Genomic DNA, 22,958 nt, shown 5'->3' on the forward strand with positions numbered 1-22,958 from the left:
TGACTGAGCCTATCAAGAAGTTGGCAGGAAGAAGCATGTAGAAGTTGATCTTGTGGTTCCTTGGGACTTCTGCTGACCTGCCTCTGGGCCTAGTGCTGGTAAAGACCAGCCATGGTATATAGCTTGGTTGTTCCCACACACATGCAAGCACATCAGGGACAGCTACAAAGGAATTGCCCAGGGATAGTCACATTCAGTGTGACTGTCTTGTATCAGAGTCCCTCCCAAGAGATCCAGAACAAAAACCCAGTAACTAGCTTTAGAAAATGTCAGATCAGGGTACAATTAGCTTCATAAATGGCATCTCAAAGGGAGATCTTGGCTGGCACTAACTCTGCACCTGTACCAAAACTTGTATATTATGATCAGAGTTGATCCTCACAGTCAGGTAGCCTGAGGGTTGACCATACAAACAAATGGGGCAATAACAATCAAGACTCAATTACAATAGGAGGGCCCACATAACCTACACAGGCACATTCCTGGAGCATGAAGCTCAGGAGATCAAGGAAACTGCTCCACTAGGTCCAACAGGACACATAATACATAAGCATACTGTACCAAAAATGGAAATCATTGCAGACCTACCTAATATATAGAAACAAACACAAATAGGTGGCCAAAATAGTGAGACAAAGAAACATACCCCAAATGAAAGAACATGAGAAGTCTCCAGAAAAAAAGATAAATGAAATGGAGGCAAGCCATTTACTAGATAGAGTTCAAACAAAAAATAGTTATGATGATGTTCAAGGAACTTAGTGACTACTTCAAAGAAGAGATAGCATAAAAAGGACATAGAAACCATAAAAAAGTCAGAAATGAAGAAGACAATATCTGAAATGAAGAACAAACTAGAAAAAACATACAGTAAGTTGGATGAAGCAGCAGATAGAATCAGCAACTTGGAAGACAAGGTAACAGAAAATAACCTTTCACAGCAGAAAAATTAAAAAAAAGTTTTTTTAATGAAGATAATTTAAGAGACCTTTGAGACAACATGAAGCATAAAAACATCTGCCTGAAAGGGGTACTAAAAGGCAAAGAGAGAGAGAACAAGGGATTGAGAACCTATTTGAAGAAATAATGACTGAAAACATACCTAACCTGGTGAACAAAAAAGACAAGTCCAAGAAGCACTGGGAGTACCAAGCAAGATGAACCCAAAGAGGCTCACACAAAGACACATCATAATTAAAATGGCAAGTGTTAAATACTTAGAGAATTTTTTTATATGTTTTATTGATTATACTGTTACAGTTGTCCCAATTTCTTTTCCCTATGCTCCCCTTCACCCAGTGAGCCCCTCTCTCCAGTTGTTCCCCCCTTTAGTCCATGTCCATTGGATGTGCATATAGTTCTTTTCAGCCTCTTCCCATCTACTCCATTCCCTCCTACTATGCTTCTTAATTCCTGTACCATCTCCTTCCCTCTACCCATTCCTCCCCCCTGCTGACCTCACCCCAATATGTTCCCCATATCTATAATTCTTTTTCCACTCTCATTGCCTACTTAGTTTCCTTTGTTACGATTCCCTAGCTTTTGTTGTTGGTGGTTGTGATGCAGTTTTCATTTTTTTAAGTATATTTTATTGATTATGTTGTTACAATAGTTCCAATTTTTTCCCCTTTGCTACACTCCACCCAGCACCCCGCTGCCCCCAGCTATGCCCCCAAATCAATGCACATGGTTCACACATACAAGCTCTCCTGCATCACCCTTTCATATATTCTTCTTCTTTTTTAAAATAAATAAATGATTAATTATTTTAATAATAAAAAATAACAACTCCTCCTTCTCAGATATTAAGACCTTTTATAATCTTATAAAGAACAATGGGCGAAGGTCTCAAGCTCCTCTAGCTGCTTAGAGCTGGACATGGTCATCGCCCTACCTAACCTTGGGTCCAGAAATTCCTAATAAGAGTGGGGTGTGGAGAGGAGGGTGGCCTTCCCACATGGAGAAGGATCGTGCAGACTCCAGGTCAGTTGCTGTCCCCGGACAACGGTGTGCTTGGTTTAACAGGCTCGCATTCTTGTATTCTGGGGACAACAGATTTGGCAAAAGGGTTAAAAGACATCATCCAATCCATAATTACTAGATGACAAAAGGCAGAGATTAATTTTTCAATGTCCCACATTCGGGAAAAAAGAAAAGCTTCTTTGAAGGAAGGTATCCCAGGCACATCTCACCTGTCCAAAACCCTTTTGCCCATTATACTTAGTTTGGGCTGAGGGAAATAGTTTAGGTTTCCCCCCTCTCAGACTTCTGGGGCCTTTCAGTCCAAGCCATTAGGATAGAAAAGAGAAACCAGTTTTAAAGTAAAGCCCACAGACCACCCCATTCTTCACCAACCCAGCCACTTCAGCAAAACCTTTGAGTCTCAGGAGGCAGTGATGCAGACAGGATTAAGTGAGGCCTATACGTACAGACAATCACTCAGGTAATGAGATCATAGGCTTATGCCCTTCGAAAACAGAAAACACATGTTAATTTGTGTAACATAACCCACAAACAAGTCTCTAAATCTGTAGGACTGTCTCATTAAAAAGACACCCAGTTGCAAGGCATTTGACATTCTTTTTGCCTGTAAATTAAATATCTTTGATGATACCACAGAATAGTTTAACTTTCAAGTGAAAACATATTTTAAATGAAAAGAAACTTTAAAGACGGTTAGCTGCACTACTTTATAGTCTACCACTGATCATTGTGATTTTCCTTGAATAATGATTTTTCTCCCTAAGATTACCCTCCTTGTCATTAAAGAGACTGCATTAAGTCCATTTTTAATTTATCCTGTTCATTCGCATAAACACAACAGGAGCAGCAAATGATAACTTGTGATCTTTAGTTCTGCTTTGCTGGAACTTATGCAAGGAACATTTAGGGTGACGTTCAGTCTGCCCTTCAGGGCACAGAAGCTGAGCCACATACTTGGCTTTCAGCCTTGCCTCTACACACCTGTCTTTTCCAAATCCTTCAGGTTTTCCATTGTGCCTTAAGGTCCCTTCTAGCCATCTTTCAGGAAAACAACCTTCATTTCTTCCCTGGAGAGATTGTTGTGGACCGCACAACCAACCAAGGTGCCAGGCCTTTTATCTCATGGGCTTTTATTAACTTCGAAAGTCAATCCCAGTTCCTCGGGGCTTTTTGGTAACAACCAGAGCCCAAGCATGTCTCCTTTAGGCATGACATTCCAATCAAAGACTTGGTCAAAAAAAAAAAAACCCTCTATTAACAACTGGTCTTATTAGTTTTATGCAAAGAAACTTATGTCATTACTTACTTCTTTAGAATGCCAAACTCTAGAGGGATCAGATAGGGAAAAATATATACAGTGTGAAGAAAAATCCTTGTCCTTTTAATATTCACTGAACTGGCATTTCCATTCTACATATTTTTATTTTTCCCCCACTAAGAATTTTTTGTTTGTTTTTCCATTACAGTTGTCCCACTTTTATCCCCCTCTTGCTTCCCTGCACCCTGTTCCTCCCTTCCTCCACATTCAGTCCCCACTCAGTTGTCCATGTCCGTGGGTCATTTATACATGTTCTTTGACTAGACCCTTCCCCCTCTTACCCCCTTTTCTCCCTCCCCCCTCCTCCCATGTCACTGTTAGTCTACTCCTTGTTTACATACCTCTGGTTCAATTTTTCTCATTTGTTTGTGTTGTTCATTAGTTTCCTGTAATAGGTGACAGCTTAAGGTATTTTTCTTTTGTTGCGTGGCTTATTTCGCTAAGCATAATTGTCTCTAGTTCCATCCATGTTGTTGAAAATGGTAGAAGTTCCTTCTTTCTTTCGGCTACATAGTATTCCATTGTGTAAATGTACCACAGTTTTTTGATCCACTCATCTACAGATGGGCACTTAGGTTGTTTCTAGCACTTGGCTATTGTAAATAGTGCTGCTATGAACACTGGGGTGCATAGGTTCTTTTGAATTGCTGTTTCAGGATTTTTCGGATATAATCCTAGCAATGGAATTGCTGGTTCAAAAGGCAGTTCTATTTTTAGTTTTTGAGGAAATTCCAAACTGTTTTCCATAGTGACTGCACCAGTCTGCATTCCCACCAGCAGTGCACCAGGGTACCCGTTTTTCTGCATCCTCTCCAGCACAAGTTGTTTGTTGATTTGTTGATGATGGCCAATCCTTCTGGTGTAAGGTGGTATCTCATTGTGGTTTTTATTTGCATCTCCCTGATGGCTAGTGATGATGAGCATTTTTTCATATGTCTATGGACCCTCTGTATGTCCTCTTTGGAGAAGTGTTTGTTCAGGTCCTTTGCCCATTATTTAATTGGGTTGTCTTTCTTCTTGGTGTTAAGTTGTATGAGTTCTTTATATATTTTGGAGATCAATCCCTTGTCTGAGATGTCATTGGCGAATATATTTTCCCATACGGTTGGTTTCCTTTTCATCTTGCTGATGTTTTCTTTAGCTGAGCAGAAACATTTTAGTTTGATGTAGTTTCATTTGTTTATTCTTTGCTTTATTTCCCTTGCCTTAGGAGATATATCAGTGAAAATGTTGCTATGTGGGATATCTAAAATTTTCCTGCCTATGTTTTCCTCTAGGACTTTTATGGTGTCACAGCTTACATTTAAGTCTTTGATCCATTTTGACTTTATTCTGGTGTATGGTGTAAGTTGGTTGTCTACTTTCATTTTTTTGCATGTCCCTGTCTGGTTCTCCCAACACCATTTGTTGAAGAGGCTCTTTTCAATTCATTTGATGTTCCTTCTCCCTTTGTCAAATATTAGTTGACCATGTAGACCTGGGTTTATTTCTGGGATCTCTATTCTGTTCCATTGATTTATATGTCTTCTTATGCCAGTACCAGACTGTGTTGATTACCATGGCCTTGTATTATAGTTTGATATCAGGTATTGTGATTCTTCCTAGTTTGTTCTTCTTCCTCAAAACTGCTGTGGCTATTCGGGCTCTTTGCTTCCATATAAATTTTTGAAGTATTTGTTCTAGGTCTGTGAAAAATGTCATTGGTATTTTAATAGGGATTGCATTGAATCTATAAATTGCTTTGGGTAGTATGGACATTTTGATGATGTTGGTTCTTCTCATCCAAGAGCATGGTATATGGTTCCATCTATTTGTATCTTTCTTAATTTCTTTCTTCAGTGTTATGTATATTTCTGAGTACAGGTCTTTTACCTCATTGGTTAATTTTATTCTTAGGTACTATATTTTTCTTGCTGCTATGGTAAATGGAATTTTTTTTTTCAGTTTCTATCTCTGAGATTTTATTGTTGGTTTACAGAAATACCTTCGATTTCTGAATATTGACTTTGTACCCTGCTATTTTGCCAAATTCACTTATTAGTTTGAGTAGTTTTTTTGTGGAGTCTATAGGGTTTTCTATGTACACTCTCCCATGTCTCCTACAAATAATGACAGGTTTACTTCCTCTTTTCCAATTTGGATGCCTTTTATTTCTCATTCTTGTCTGATTGCAGTGGCTAGAACTTCCATGACTATGTTGAATAGGAGTGGAGAGAGTGGACATCCTTGTCTTGTTCCTGACCTCAGGGGAAACGCTCTCATTTTTTTCCTATTAAGTATGATGTTTGTTTCAGGTTTCTCGTATATGGCCTTTATTATGTTTAGGTATGCTCCCTCTATTCCGATTTAGCTGAGAGTTTTCATCATAAATGGGTGTTGTACTTTATCAAATGCTTTTTCTGCATCTATTGATATGACCATGTGGTTTTTGTCTTTCATTTTGTTTATGTGGTGTGTTAAGTTTATTGATTTGTGAATATTAACCATCTTTGCATCCCTTTGATTAATCCCACTTGATCGTGGTGTATGATCTTTCTAATGTATTCTGGGTCCTGTTTGCCAATATTTTGTTGAGGATTTTAGCATCTATGTTCATCAGCGATATTGGCCTGTAATTTTCTTTCTTTGTTATGTCTTGACCTGGTTTTGGAGTTAGGGTAACACTGGCTTCATAGAATGAGTTTGGATTTTATGGAATAGTCTTAGGAGGAGAGGTGTTAATTCTTTCCTAAATGTTTTGTAGAATTCACCTGTGAAGTCATCCGGCCCAGGGCTTTTATGTGCTGGGAGTTTTTTGATTATTGCTTCAATTTCACTAGTTCTTATTGGTGTATTCAGGCCTTCTGCTTCTTCTTGATTCAGTTTTGGAAGACTATATGTTTCCAGGAATTTGTCCATTTCCTCTAGGTTGTCAAATTTCTTGCCATACAGTTGTTCATAATAATTTCTTACAATTATTTGTATTTCTGTGGTATCAGTTGTGATTTCTTCTCTTTCATTTCAAATTTTATTTATTAGGGTCCTCTCTTTTTTTCTTGATTAGCTTGGTTAAAGACTTGTGAATTTTGTTTATCTTTTCAAAGAATCAGCTCCCACCATTGTTGATCTTTTGAATTGTTAGTTTAGTCTGTATGTCATTTAATTGTGCCCTGATCTTGATGATTTCCTTCCTTCTACTTGATCTGGGCTTTGCTTGTTGTTCTTCCTCTAGTTCTTTTAGCTGTAGGGTTAAATTTTTTATTATAGATTTTTCTAGCTTTTTAGGTAGGCCTGTATTGCTATGAACTTTCCTCTCAGGACTGCATTCGCTGTATCCCATAGGTTTTGGGATGTGTGTTCATTGTCATTAGTTTCTAGAAACTTTTTGATATCTTCCTTGATGTCATTGTTAACCCATTCATTATTTAATGGCATGTTATGCATTCTCCATGAGTTTGAATGTTTTTGAGTTTTTTTCTTGAGGTTGATTTTCAATTGTGATCTGAGAAGATGCTTGATATAATTTCAATTTTCTTGAATTCGTTGAGGCTTGTTTTGTGTCCTACCATGTGGTCTATCTTTGAAAATGTTCCTTGTGCACTTGATAGGAATGTATATTTTGCTTCTTTGGGGTGAAAACTTCTATATATATTGACTAAGTCCATTTGATCTAGAGTGTTGTTCAGTGCCTCAATATCTTTGGTGTTTCTTTCATTTGAAGGTCTGTCCATTGTTGACAATGGGGTGTTAAAGTCCCCTACTATGAGTCTGTTGCTGTCTATATTTTTTCCAGGAGTCTTTCAAAATTTTCCTTATATATTTGGGTGCTCCTAAGTTGGGTACATATATATTTATAAGGCTTATATCTTCTTGATGGATTTTTCTTTAAGTATTATGAAATGTCCTTCTTTGTCTCTTTTTATGTCTTTTGCTGTGAAATCTGGTTTGTCTGATATAAGTATTGCTACCCCAGCTTTTTTGTGTGTCCATTTGCTTGAAATACTTTTTTCCATCCCTTCACTTTCAGTTTGTGTAGATCTTTTGTTCTAAGGTGGGTCTCTTGTAGACAACATATATGTGGGTCATTCTTTCTAATTCGTTCAGCTACCCTATGTCTTTTAAATGGAGCATTTAATCCATTTACATTTAAGGTTGTTACCGATAAGTACTTATTCATTGTCATTTTCCCCCTTTGTACTTGTGTTCCTCTCTGTGTCTCTCTGCTTCTTCTTTTTCTTAAAGCATTCTCATTAGCATCTCTTCCAATGCTGCTTTGGTGGAGATGTATTCTTTTAGCCTCCTTTTGTCTGTGAAACTCCTTATTTCACCTTCTATTTTGAAAGACAGCCTTTCTGGGTTGAGTATTCTTGGTTGTAGGCCTTTGTTTTTCATTGCTTGGAATATTTTTTGTCATTTCCTTCTGGCTTGTCGTGTTTCTGCTGAGAAATCTGATGAGAGCCTTATTGGAGCTCCCTTGTATGTTATTAGTTGTTTCTCTCTTGCTCCTTTTAGGATTTTCACTTTGTCTTTCAGTGTTGCCATTTTAATTATGATGTGTCTTGCGGTGGGCCTATTAGGGTTCATCTTCATTGGGACCCTCTGTGCTTCCTGGACTTGCATGACTCTTTCTCTCCTCATGTTAGGGAAGTTTTCTGTCATTAGTTTTTCAAAGAAGTTTTCTATCTCTTGCTCTTCTTCTCTTTCTGGAATTCCTATGATACAGATATTATTACGTTTCATGTTGTCCTGCAGCTGTCTTAGAACATCTTCAGTCTTGTTCAGTCTTTTTTCATTTTGTTGCACTGTCTGGGAGTTTTTGTCTACATTGTCCTCCAGCTCACTAATCCGATCTTCTGCTTCCTCTAGCCTGCTCTTAATTCCACCTACTGTGTTCTTCAATTCAGACATTGTATTCTTCATTTCCTCCTGGCTCTTATTGATAGCTTCTATGTCCTATTTCATGCTGGTGTAATTCTCAGTAAGTTCCTTGTAGTTTTTCTGGAGTTCCTTGTAGTTTTCCTGGAGTTCTTTGTAGTTTCTGCTGAACTCATTGAGTTTCTCCATAATCCATGTTTTGAATTCAATATCTGATAGTTGGCTCCCCTCTATTTCATTTAGCACTCTTTCTGGAGATTCTACCTTTCCTTTCGATGGGGGGCTGTTTCTCTGCCTCCCCATTTTTGTGACTCTTATTTTTTGTTGGTGCTTCTTAGAATGATCTGCACTTCCTGGATCTGCCTCTAGTGGCATCAGATCATCAACCAGTCTGATCAGAGGCTTCCTGTTGGAGACTTCCAGGGATCTACTGCCTTTTTCTTTCTTCTTTAGTTGTTAATCTATTCAATCTGTGATTAGTCATCAGGTTTAAGGACCGTGGGTGTGGCAGCTTAATTCCTGTAGGTGGGGCTTTTGCTTCCCCTCAGGCTGCCGCTACTTTGAGGAGGGAGAATAGTCTGCCTGCAGTACTGAGGATGAGTAAGCACTGGGACCCTGTTAGCTGCTCCCCCAGTTCTCCCTTCCAAAGCCACCATGCCAAATTTTCCCCAAGTGTCTCCAGTCCTTTCTGCCTTCCCTCTGCGTGAGCCCATGGTAAGTGGGGACCAAAATATTTTTGTATGTGATTAACTTAACAGCTCTTTTTCTCCTGCTATTTTTCTCCGGGTAGCAAGAAACCCTGTGGCTTTTTGCTTTTCATAGCTCTATACTATTTTAATTTCCACTCTGTTGCTGTAGGCTGAAAAGCCCAGTTGGGGGTTTAGACCCTGCTTTTCTCAGGGAGAACCCCTGGCTTCTGAGCTGTTTCTCAGTCCCTTCAGATGCCACCCGTGGGAGCCCAGCCAGCCCTTCTGCTTCTCCGCACTCCCTACCAGTCACGTTGTGATGTAGCAGCCTTTTCTGTCTCTCCGTGGTTATAAGACTTCTTTCCAGCTAGTGTTCAGTTGGTTATTCCAGATGAGTTCTCCAAAATTAATTTGTAAATCCAAACTGGCTTTGGGAGGAGGTTAGTGTAGCTTCCACTTACTCCTCTGTCTTCTTGGATCTTGCAGTTTTCATATTAATGTTCATAATTCTGATCCTCCTTCTTCTAAACCAATCCCTTTAACATCTCATATAATAGTGGTTTGGATCTAATGAACTCCTTCAGTTTTACTTTGTCCTGGAAGCACTTTCTCTGCCCTTTTATTGTGAATGACAGTTTTCCTGGATAGAGTATTTGTGGTTGTAGGTTTTTGATTTTCATTACTTTGAATACTTCCTGCCAGTCCCTTATTGCCTGCAGAGTCTCCTTTGATAAATCAGCTGATAGTCTAATTGGGACCCCTTTGTACATAATTTTTTTCTTCTCTCTGTCTCCTTTTAAGATTTTTCTCTTTATCTCTAATTTTTGACAATTTGATTATAATGTGTGTTAGAGTGGTTTTCACTGGGTCCAATTTTTCTGGAACCCTCTGTGCTTCCTGGACCTGTAAGTCTCTTTCCTTCCCTAAGTTCAGGAAGTTTTGCTTTATTATTTTTTCACATAATTTTTTTATTTGTAGTTCTTCACCCTCTGGCAATCCTATAATTCTAATGTTCATTTGCTTATAGCTGTCCCAGAGGTTTCTGAGCCTCTCCTTGTGTTCCTGCCTTTTTTTTCCCTCTTTCTGCACTGGTTGACTGTTCCTTCCCTTTGTTCTGATTTGCTGATTTGATCTCTGGTTTTCACTTTCTCACCACTTGTCTCATATGTGCTTTCATTCATTTCAGTGTGACTAGCTTTCATTCCTTCCCTTTCTTGTTCCAAATCTTTTATTAATTCTGTAAGCCACCTTATGACTATAGCTCTGAACTGAGCCTCAGAAAGATTTCTTATTTGCTCATCGGTTAGGTCCCTCATCTGCTTCCTGGTGAGCTGCATCACCAGGTTTTCAACCATGGTCTGTTTCATCCTGTCAGTATTGTGTTTAACTTTGTTTCCTAAGTGGGCTCTAAGGGGCAGTGCCCCATGCATTCGTCACTATCCGGTGACCGGTGACCTTTTTCACCACTCTGTGGCACTTTGTGTGGGGGTGGGGGTCCAAGATGGATTCCTGCCATTGCTCTCCATTGAGAGACCAGGAGGCTCCTTCCCCATGGCCTCACCGTCCAAGGCAATGGGGAGGGGTCTGCCTTCCCCAGCATTGGAATCGTGAACTGCTGGATCTTGACTGCCACTGGGATTGCTCCTCTGGCATTTCTCACCGTCCTGCCGCTATCCCTGCTGCTACTGCAGACAGCACAGCCCGACCTTTCCATCCTGATTCCAATTTAATCCCTCCTACTCGTCCAGACGAGCACCGCTGGTTTATAACTTCATACGCTGGGCTTCCATGTAGTTTTATTTTCTGGAATTTCTGGTTATCTTTGGTTTTGAGGTAGTTGTATTCTTACTTAGTTGTGGAGGTAGACAGAGCATGTCAATCTAAGCCTCCATCTTGGCCAGAATTTTTAGAGAAACTCTTAAAAGCAGAAAGAAAAAAAAAAGAAAAAACCAGATAGTTACCCACAGGGAGCTGCCATAAGACTGCAAACAAAGATATGGAAGCTAAATAGCATGTTATTAAACAATGTACATTTTAACAATGAGATCAAGGAAGAAATAACAAACACCTTGAAACAAATAAAAATGATAACACATCAACTCAAAATTGGTGGGACACAGGGAAAGCAGTCCCATGAGGAAATATCATAGCATTCTAGGTCTATCTCATAAAACAAGACTTCAGGCCAAGATGAAGGCCTAGGCAGACATGTTACATCTCCCTCCACAATTAAGAAGGACTACAGCTACCTCAACTTGAGACAACCAGAAGTTCCAGAAAATTGAGCTTCATGGAAGTCCAACAAACAAACATATAAAGAAGAAATACTCATCCAGAGAGGTAGTAGGGGTGGAGATGGGCCAGAGGGGATGGTGTGGTGGTGGCAGCAGCTGTGGCAGTGGCAGGCTGTCTACATTTTAAAATGTAGGGAGATACCTGGGGATCACTCTCAGCACCAAACCAGACTGCACAGCTCATGGTCCCAGCACCAGAGCAAATAAGCCTCATTGCTTTTGACTATGCAAACCGGTGGGGGATGGGGCAGAGAAAGAAACTGCTGGCCTCTCAGTAGAGTCCAATTGTTTAAAGAGCCCCCACACTCCTAGAACTTCTGCAAAGCAACCCACTCTGGAAATGATAGCCAGGGCAACAGCTAGAGAGGCAACAGTCCCATACAGAAATGGGAGGAGTGCCTGGAAAAGGGGCAAGTGCTGAGCAAGTGGCATTGTTTCCTCTCACCTCCTCCCCCACATACAGTGCCACAACGTGGTAAAACCAGTCACCAGTACTGATGAATACCTAAGGCTCCTCCATTTACAATGTAACAGGAGCAGCAGTTCTATCTAAGATACAAAGGCAAACACACACAGGAGCCTGTCAAGATGAGGAGACAAAGAGGTATGGCCCAAAATAGAGTACGGATCAAGGTACCAGTGGAAAAACTAAGCAACGGGGAGATAGCCAACATAACAGACAAAGAAATAACCAATCTAACAGATGTAGAGTTCAATACACTGGTGATAAAGATGTTCACAGGCTTGACAGATATGCTTAAGTATGGCAAATGCATAACGGAAGAATGGAAGGCTATGCTAAATGAAATGAAGGAAAATCCACACAAAACCAATGGTGAAGGGAAGGAAACTGGGGTTCAAAGCAATGTTTTGGAACATTCAACCAGTACAGAGTGAGAAAACAAGAATTGAAAAAAATGATGAGAGGCTTAGGATTCTCTGGGACAACTTTAAATGTGCCAACATCTGAATCATAGGGGTGCCAGAAGAAGAGGAAGAGAAAGAAATTGAAAGCTTATGAGAGAAAATAATGAAGGAAAACTCCCCAAATTTGGTGAAGGCAAGAGACATACAAGTCCAGGAAGAACAGAGAGTCCCAATCAAACTAGACCCAAGGAGGATCACACCAAGACATATCATAATTAAAATGCCAGAGGTTCAAGGTAAAGAGAGAATCTTAAAAGCAGCAAGACAAAAGCATAGAGTTACTTATAATTGGTACCTATAAGACTACTGGCTGATTTCTCAAAGGAAACTTTGCAGGCAAGAAGGCACTGGCAAGAAGTATTCAAAGTGATCAAAAGCAAGAATCTACAACCAGGATTATTCTCTTCAGCAAAGCTATCAATTGGGATGGAAGGGGAGATGAAGTGCTTCCCAGACAAGGTGAAGCTGAATGAGTTCATCATCACCAAGCCATTATTATGTGAAATGTAAAAGGGACTTATTAAGAAGAAGAAGATCAAAACTATGAACACTAAAATGAGAACAAACCCACAATTATCAACTACTGAATAAAAAAAAAATCCAAGTAAGCTAACAATAGGAACAGAATCATAGGTAGGAAGATTATTTTGAGGGTTATCAGCTGGGAGGGGGAAGGGGGAGGAATGGGGAAATGGTGCAGGGATTAAGAAACATAATTGGTTGGTATAAAGTAGGGGGAATTTAAGAATAATATAGGAAAGGGTGAAGCCAAAGAATTTTTATGCTCAACCCATGGACATAAGCTAAGGACAGGAATTGCTCGAGGGAAGGGGGTATTGGTCAGAGGGGAACAAAGGGAAAAAAATTGGGACAACTGTAGCAGCATAATCAATAAAGCATATTAAAATAATAAATGAAAAAGTAAATAAGTAAGTAAGTAAATAAATAAATAAACAAACAAATAATTGGGACTACTGTAACAATGAAATCAATAAAATGTACTTAAAAAACAAACAAATTCTCCTAAGAGAACTATAAAAATTTTTTTAAAGATACAAGAAACCTATCAAGTAAACCATCTAACTCTACACCTAAATAAACTAAATAAAAATAAACAAACAGAGCTCAAAGTAAGTAGATGGAAGGAAATAATAGAGGTCAGAGCAGGAATCAGTGAAATTGAGTCTAAAAAAATTACAAAAGATCAATGAAACCAAGAGCTGTTTCTTTGAAAAGACAATCAAGATTGATAAACTTTTAACCAGATGAGAGAGAGAAAGAGAGAATAAATAAAGTCAGAAATAAAAGAGAAGTAACCACTGACAGCAGAGAAATACAAGGGAATTTAAGAAAATGTTATGAACAACTATATGCCAACAAATTAGAAAATCTGGTCACAATGGAAAAATTCCTAAAAAACATACAATCTTCTAAAATTGAATCAAGAAGAATCAGCACATCTGAATAGGCCAATTACAACTAATGACATTGAAGCATAATAAAAAATTTTTCAGCGAATAAGAGTCCAGTACCAGATAGCTTTACAGGTGAGTGTTACAGAACATTCAAAGAAGAGCTAACACCTATTCTCAAACTATTCCAAAAAAATTTTAAAGAAAGGATAACTCTCAATCACATTTTATGAGGCCAGCATTATTCTAATTCCAAAAGCAGATAAAGACACTACAAAGAAATAATATTATATGCCAATGATTCTAATGAACTTATATGCTTAAATTTTTAACAAAATGTTAGCAACCTGGATCCAGCAATACATTAAAAATATTATATAACATGATCAAGTGGGATTTTTTTTCAGGGGATGCTAGGCTAGTACAAATGTGTATCTATAAGTCAATAATGTGATACACCACATAAACAAATTGAAGGATAAAAATCACATGATTATATTAACATATGCAGAAAAAACATTTGATAAAACTAACACCCATTTATGATAAAAAAAATCTAAGTAAAAATGGATATAGAAAGAACATACCTCAACATAATAAAGGTCATATATGATAAACCCACTGATCACATAATACTGGGCAAAAACTGAAAGTGTTTCTCTTATGATAAGGAATAAGACAGGGATGTCCACTTTCACCACTCTTATTCTATCCACACCAATCAGAGGAGAAGAATAAATAAAAGACATTCAAATAAGAAAGGAAGAAATAAAACTGTAATTATTTGCAGATGAAATACTTTACACAGAGAACCTAAAGATTGCACCAAAAGCTACTAGAAATGATAAATTAATTCAGTAAAGTAAGTAGCAGGATAAAAAATAAATGCAGTATTCCCTCACTTATTTTGGATATTACATTCTAGACTCCTCTCGAAGTAGGAAACTTAAGTTTATTCTACACTCTTAAACCTACATAACTTTCACAACATACATATACAGTACCACAAAATCCAATGATATAGTGAAAATTCCGCAAGAAATAAATATATTTTTAAAAATCCCGTGATACAGTGAAGCCACGATAAGTGAACCACAATATAGAGAGGGACTACTGTACCCAGACTGTTGGAGTTTATACATTGATAATTATCAGAAAGAAAATCTAAGAAAACAACCCCATTTACCATTATTGAAAAAATTAAAATACCTAGGAATAAATTTAACCAATGATGTAAAAGAACTGTACTTGGAAAATTATAAGGCACTGAAGAAAGAAATTAAGGAAGATATAAATTAGTGGAAGCATATACTGTGTTTATGGATAGGGAGAATCAACATTATTAAAATGTCTATACAACCCAAAGCAATCTATAGATTTAATGTAATTCCTATCAAGATGTCAATGGCATATTTCACAGAACTATTACAAATATTTCAAGAAGTTACATGAAATCACCAAAACCCCAAATAGCCATCAAATTCTTAAAAAAGAACTGAGTTGGAGGAATTATGCTACCAGACATCGAAGTGGACTGGTTGGAGCCTCATCTGTGCATGAAAAGATTGCAAGTTCTACCCCAGTCAGGGCACATACCTGGGTCATGGGTTCAATCCCTGGTCACAGAAAATACCTAAGTTATTGGTTCAATCCCTTTTTGGGGGTGACACAGGAAGCAACTGATCAATGTTTCTCTCCCCCTTCTTTCTCTGAAATCAATAGACATCCTTGGTGAGATAATAAAAACAGCATGGTACTGGCATAAAAACAGACATATAGATTAATGGAACAGAATAAAGAGCTTAGAAATAAACACATGCCCTTATGGTCAATTAATATTTGACAAAAGAGACCAGGACACACAATGGGTTAAAAAAAGTCTATTCAATAAATAGTTTTGGGAAAATTAAACAGTTACATATAAAAAATGGATTTAGACCACCTTTTTACACCCTACTCAAGGATATATTAAAAATGGATTAATGACTTAAATGTCAGACTTGAAATCATAAAAATTTTATAAGAAAGCATAGGCTGTAAAACCTTACACATTTCTCATAGCAATATTTTTCTGACATTTCTCCTCAGGCTAGGGAAATAAAAGTAAAAATAAACTAATGGGACTAAATTAAACTAAAAAGCTTTTGCACAGCAAAGGAAATCATTGACAAAATGAAAAGATACCACACTGAATGAGAGAACATGTTCACCATTGATACATCTGATAAGGGGTTAATATCTAAAATTTATGAAGAACTTATAAAACTCAACAAGAAAACAAGTAATCCAATTAAAAATTGGACAAAGGACCTGAATAGACACTTCTCCAAATGGGACAAACAGATGTCCAATAGATATATAAAAAGATGCTCAACATCACTTATTATCAGATAAATGATAATTAAAACCACAATGAAATAACACTTCTCACCTGCAGAATGACCCACGAGTAAATCAACAAAAATGAGTGTTAGCAAGGATTTGGAGAAAAGGGAACCCTCATGCATGTTGATGCAAATTCACACTGGTTCAGCAACTGTGGAAAGCAGTATGGAGCTACCTCAAAAAATAAGAATAGAACTGCCTTAACCCAGGGATTCCACTTCTGGGAATATATCAGTAGAGACCTGAAATATTAATTCAAAAGAACATATGCAGCCCAAGTGTCCATTAATTGATGAGTGGATAAGAAGCTGTGGTACATTTACCCAATGGAATACCACTTGACTGTAAAAAGAAGGAAATCTTACCTTTTACAACAGCATGGATGGACCTGGAAAGTATTATGCTAGGTGAAATAAGCCAGTCAGAGAAATATAAACCATATGATGTCACTCATATATGTAATCTAATGAACAAAATAAACTAACAAAATACAAGTAAACTCATAGACACAGAGATCAGATGAACAGCTATCAAAGGGGAGTGGCATTGGAGCTCAGGTGAAAAATGTGAAGGGATTAACAACAACAACAAAACCCTCAATGACACAGACAACAGTATGGTGTTTGACAGAGGTAAAGAGGGGTTAGTGGTGGCAGAAGAGGGTAAAGGTACAATAAATAGTGACAGGAAACTTGACTTTGGGTGGTGAACACTGTAAAATATACTGATGATGTATTAGAACTGTACACTTGAAACTGACATACTTTTATTAACCAATGCCATCCCAACAAAGTCAATGAAAATTTAAAAAGAAGCTGGGAATATGATAACACAAGTGAGCAAAAATTTTAGAGAGATAACAGTTCTCTGCCAATTTGCCCTACTAACCTTGTCTCTTATTATTCTGGACTACTTGCCCAAGTTTTTGTAAAACGTAGAAAAGTGATTTTTTTAAACTACAATCATGGCAGGTAGCATTACAGAAGCAATAGGCCATTTTTGAGGTATAACTAAGGAGAAATTGAGTTAGGGATAGAGTTAATATTCACTGAATGGTGGAGCAGGGCCTGATTTATGACTATTTGAGTGTGTACCATAGTGGCTGGCACAGGAATTAGGAGGATCATAGGGAAAAAACAATGTTTGAAGTTTAAGGTACCAGAAGCTAATACATAGAAAAATATTTGAATCACCAGATATGTAAAATTATAATTGAAGTATTCTGTTCTCACTGAGGCCTGATCAAAACAGAAATGCGGTCCTGTCAAAGTTACTGTCATATCAGAATATATTTGATAATATATCATATAAAATTATTTAATGAAAGGTTTATCTTCATTTTTGATTGAAATTATATAACATAGAATAATTATATTTCCTGTCTTTTAGCACTAAAACTTATAATGTATAATGTACTATTAAAAAGTTACAGGATATTACCTATAATGACTTGTGAAATTGAAAGATGAATTTCTAAAAAGTTATTAATATTAAAAAACTACAAATTTTAACCAAACGTATCAGAGAGAAACCTGAATCAGCACTTTTTAATAGAAAACATTGCCAAATAATACAGACTAGTGTTCATAGTTGTTAGGATATGCAGTCAAAAATATAATAAATCAATTATGGAATGTGTCAAGAGTTAATAAAAAGACTGGAATTTTTATGAATTTTGTAATGTTTTTGATGGTTTTGTAAGATTTATAACTTGTTTTCATAAACTAAATAAGTATGAATTTGTGTGTATAATTTTGAGGTCATTGATTTTGTGTGTTTTATTAATTTCTTTTAATGAAGGCTACAAAAAATTTCAGGTTGAAGTCATTGAATCTGCCCTGATTAATTAATACCTTTGTATATAAATCTCTTCATGTGTTTATTTTCCACCATCTCCTGCATAACATATGCTTTATATGTGCAGAAACTGTTTTGTCTTCAACTGTGTTTAGCACATGAAGCCACAATAACACACAGAAGATACTTGATAAATATTTACTGAATAAATAAATGAATAAATGATACCATTTAATTCAAAAGACAGGTTATTGTTAATTTATTATTTTTATAATTTTTTTACATTTTTCAATTGCTGTTCTATTACAGTTGTCCCATTTTCCCCTTATTACTCTCCCCTGCCTTGCCCCCCCTCTCCTTCCCCACAGTTGATCCTCATCCTGTTGTCCATGTCCATGGGTCATTTATATTAGTTCCTTGACTAGACACTTCCCCTTCTTTACCCCCTTTTCCCCTTTCCTTCTGGTGACTTTAAATCTGTTCCCTGTTTCCAAGCCTCTGGTTTTATTTTGCTCATTTGTTTGTGTTGGTCATTAGTTTCCTGTATTAGGTGACATCATATGGTAATTGTTATTTTGTTGCTTGGCTTATTTGACTAAGCATAATACTGTCTAGTTCCATCCACGTTGTTGCAAATGGCAGGAGTTCCTTCTTTCTTTCTGCTGTATAGTATTCCATTGTGTAAATGTACCACAGTTGTTTGATCCACTCATCCACTGATGGGCACTTAGGCTGTTTCCAGCACTTGGCTATAGTAAATAGTGCTGCTATGAACATCGGGGATGCATAGGTTCTTCTGAATTGGTGCTTCAGGATTCTTCAAGTATAATCCTAGCAGTGGAATTGCTGGATCAAAAGCCAGTTCCTTTTTTAGTTTTTTGAGGAGATTCCATACTGTTTTCCACAATGGCTGCACCAGTCTGCATTCCCACCAACAGTCAATAGGGTTCCCTTTTCCCCACATCCTTGCCAACACCTGTTTTTATTTTATTTTATTTTTATTTTTTATTTTTTTGTTTTTCATTTACAGTTGTCTCATTTTTCCCCCATTGCTACCCCCACCCAGCCCACCCCTTCTCTCACGATCATATACCCACCCATTGTCCATATCCATGAATCATTTATACAAGTTCTTTGACTAAACCCTTCCCTTACTTATACCCCTTCTCTCCCTCCCCCCTAATAGCTGTTGTTCTGTTTTTGTTCTATTTAGTTCATTTGTTTGCGTTGTTCTTTAGTCTCCTGTATTAGGTGATATGATATGGTATATTTCTTTCTTTGCCTGGCTTATTTCACTAAGCATAATTCTCTCTAGTTCCATTCATGTTATCGCAAATGGCAGGAGTTCCTTCTTCCTTTCTGCTGCATAGTATTCCATTGTGTAAATGTACCACAGTTTTTTAACCCAATTATCTACAGATGGGCACTTAGGCTGTTTCCAGCACTTAGCTATTGTAAACAATGCTGCTATGAACATAGGGGTGCATAAATTCTTTTAAATTAAAGTTTTAGGATTTTTTGGGTATAATCCTAGCAGTGGAATCGCTGATTCAAAGGGCAGTTCCATTTTTAGTTTTTTGAGGTAATTCCATACTGTTTTCAATAGTGGCTGCACCAGTCTGCATTCCCACCAACAGTGCAGTAGGGTTCCCATTTCTCCACATCCTCGTCAGCACTTGTTGTTTGTTGATTTGTTGATGATGGCCATTCTGTCTGGTGCAAAATGGTATCTCATTGTGGTTTTTATTTGCATCTCTCTGATGGCTAGTGATGTTGAGTATTTTTTCATGTGTCTATGGACCCTCTGTATGTCCTCTTTAGAGAAGTGTTTGTTCAGGTCCTTAGCCCATTTTTTAATTGGGTTGTCTGTTTTCTTGATGTTGAGTCGTATAAGTTCTTTATATATTTTGGAGATCAGTCCCTTGTCTGAGGTATCATTGGAAAATATGTTTTCCCATATGGTTGGTTTCCTTTTCATCTTTCTGATGTTTCCTTTTGCTGAGCAGAAACTCTTTAGTTTGATGTAGTCCCATTTGTTTATTTTTTCCTTTATTTCTCTTGCCTTAGGAGATGTATCTGTGAAAATATTGTAATGTGGGATATCTGAAATTTTCCTGCCTATATTATTCTCCAGGACTTTTATGGTGTCATGGCTTACATGTAAGTCTTTGATCCATCCTGAGTTTATTCTGGTGTGTGGTGTAAGTTGGTGGTCTAGCTTCATTTTTTTGCACGTTCCTGTCCAGTTCCCCCAGCACCATTTGTTGTAGAGGCTCTTCTCACTTTATTTTATGTTCCTTCTGCCTTCATCAAATATTAGTTGACCATATAGTCCTGGATTTATTTCTGGACTCTCTATTCTGTTCCATTGATTTATATGTCTGTTCTTATGCCAGTACCAGACTGTTTTGATGACAATGGCTTTGTAGTATAATTTGATGTCTGGTATTGTGATTCCTCCTGCTGTGTTCTTCGGTCTCAAGATTGCTTTGGCTATTTGGGGTCTTTTGTTCTAGGTCTGTGAAGTATGTCATTGGTATTTTAATAGGGATTGCATTGAATACACAGACTGAAAATGAAGGGATGGAAAAAAGTATTCCAAGCAAACAAACATGAAAAAAAAGCTGGGTTAGCAATACTTGTATCAGACAAAACGGATTTCAAAGGAAGAGCAATGAAAAGAGACAAAGAAGGACATTTCATAAACTTATATCAAGAAGATATAACACTGATAAACATACATGCAAGCAACACAGGAGCACCCAAATATATAAAGAAAATACTAGGAGACCACAAAACAATAGTAACAGCAACACACTCATAGTAGGGGACTTTAACATTCCTTTATCAACAATAGACAGATCTTCAAAGCAAAGAAACACCAAGGATATACAGGCATTGAACAACACACTAAACCAGAACTTTTCACCCCAAAGAGGCATAATATACATTTCTTTCAAATGCATATGGGACATTTTCAAAAATAGACCACATGATAGGACACAAAACAGGCCTCAAAAAATTCAAGAAAATTGAAATTATATCAATTATCTTTTCAGACCACAATGCCTTGAAACTAGAAATCAACCTCAAAGAAAGAAATCAAAGACATCTAAACCCATGGAGAATGAATAACATGCTATTAAATAATGAATGGGTTAATAGTTACATCAAAGAAGAAATCAAGAAGTTTCTAAAAACTAATGGTAATGAACACACAACAGCCCAAAACCTATGCGACACAGCAAAAGCAGTCCTAAGAGGGGAGTTCAAAGAATACAGGCATATCAGAAAAGGATAGCAGAATCTCAAATAAAAAATCTAATCCTAAAGCTACAAGAACTAGAACAACAACAGCAAACAAAGCCTAGGGCAAGTAGAAAGAAGAAAATCATCAAGATCAAAGGAGAATTAAATGACATAGAGACTAAATGAACAATTCAAATAATCAACAAAAGTAGGAGCTGGTTTTTTGAAAAAATAAAATCGATAAGCCTTTAGCCAGGCTCATTAAAAAAAAAAAAGAGAGAAGACCCAAATAAACAAAATCAGAAACAAAAGAGGAGAAATTATGACTGATAGCACAGAAACAAAGGATTGTAAGAAATTACTACAAACAACTGTATGGCAAGAAATTTGAAAACCTAGATGAAATAGACAAATTTCTGGAAACATATAATCTTCCAAAACTGAATCAAGAAATAGAAAGTCTCAACAGACCAATAACAAAGAATGAAATTGAAGCAATAATCAAAAATCTCCAGGCACACAAAAGCCCTGGACCGGATGGCTTCACAGGTGAAATTTACAAAACATTTAGGGAAGAACTAACTCCTACCCTCCTCAAACTATTCCAAAAAATCCAAGAAGAGGGAAAAATCCCAAACTCTTTCTATGAAGCCAGTATTACCCTAATTCCAAAACCAGATCAAGACACAGCAAGGAAAGAAAACTACAGGCCAATATCACTGATGAACATAGATGCTAAAATCTTCAACAAAATATTGGCAAACAAGATCCAGCAACACATTAAAAAAATCATACATCACGATCGAGTTGGATTCATCCCAGGAATGCAAGGATGGTTTAATATTTACAAATCAATAAATGTAATATACCACCTAAACAAAATGAAAGGCAAAAATCACATGATCATATCAATAGATGCAGAAAAAGCATTTGATAAAGTACAACACCCATTTATGATGAAAACACTCAGCAAAATGGGAATAGAGGGAGCATACCTTAACATAATTAAGGCTATATATGAGAAACCTGAAGCCAACATCATACTCAATGGACAAAAACTGAAAGCATTCCCCCCGAGATCAGGAACAAGACAAAGATGTCCACTATTTCCACTCCTATTCAACATAGTGTGGAAGTTCTAAGCACAGCAATCAGACAAGAAAGAGAAATAAAAGACATCCAAACTGGGAAAGAGGAAGTAAAACTATAATTATATGCAGATGACATGATAGTATACATAGAAAACACTATAGACTCCACTAAAAAACTACTCGATATAATAAGTGAATTTGGCAAAATATCAGTGTACAAAATAAATATACAGAAATCTAAGGCATTTCTGCACACCAGCAATAAAACATCAGAGACAAAAACAAAAAAGAAAATACCATTTACTATAGCAACAAGAAAAATAAAGTACCTAGGAATAAACTTAACCAAAGAGATAAAAGACCTGTACTCTGAAAATTACATAACACTGAAGAAAGAAATTAAGGAAGATATAAGTAAATGCAAACAAATATTATGTTCTTGGATGGGAAGAATCAACATCATTAAAATGTCCATATTATCCAAAGCAATTTACAGTTTCAACCTGTTGTTTGTTGATTTGTAATGATGGTCATTTGACTGGTGTGAGGTGATATCTCATTGTGGGTTTAATTTGCATCTCTCTTGTGGCTTGTGATGTTGAACATTCTTTCATATGCCTATGGACCCTCCGTATTTCCTCCTTGGAGAAGTGTCTGTTCAGGTCTTTCACTCATTTTTTTCATTGGATTGTCTGTCTTCTTAGTGTTGAGTTGTATAAGTCTTTTATATATTTTGGAGATCAATTTATTGTGTAAGGTATCATTGGAAAACATATTTCCCATATGGTTGATTCCCTTTTCATCTTGTTGATGTCTTCTTTCACTGAGTAGAAACTTTTTGGTTTGATATAGTCCCATTGGTTTATTCTTTCCTTTATTTCCCTTACCCTGGAAGATATATCAGCAAAAATATTGCTGCATGTGATATCTGAGATTTTACTGTCTACGTTTTCTCTAGAAAT

Source organism: Furipterus horrens, unplaced genomic scaffold, assembly GCF_987537825.1.
Source record: "Furipterus horrens unplaced genomic scaffold, mFurHor1.1.pri manual_scaffold_1, whole genome shotgun sequence".
NCBI classification, from domain to species: domain Eukaryota; kingdom Metazoa; phylum Chordata; class Mammalia; order Chiroptera; family Furipteridae; genus Furipterus; species Furipterus horrens.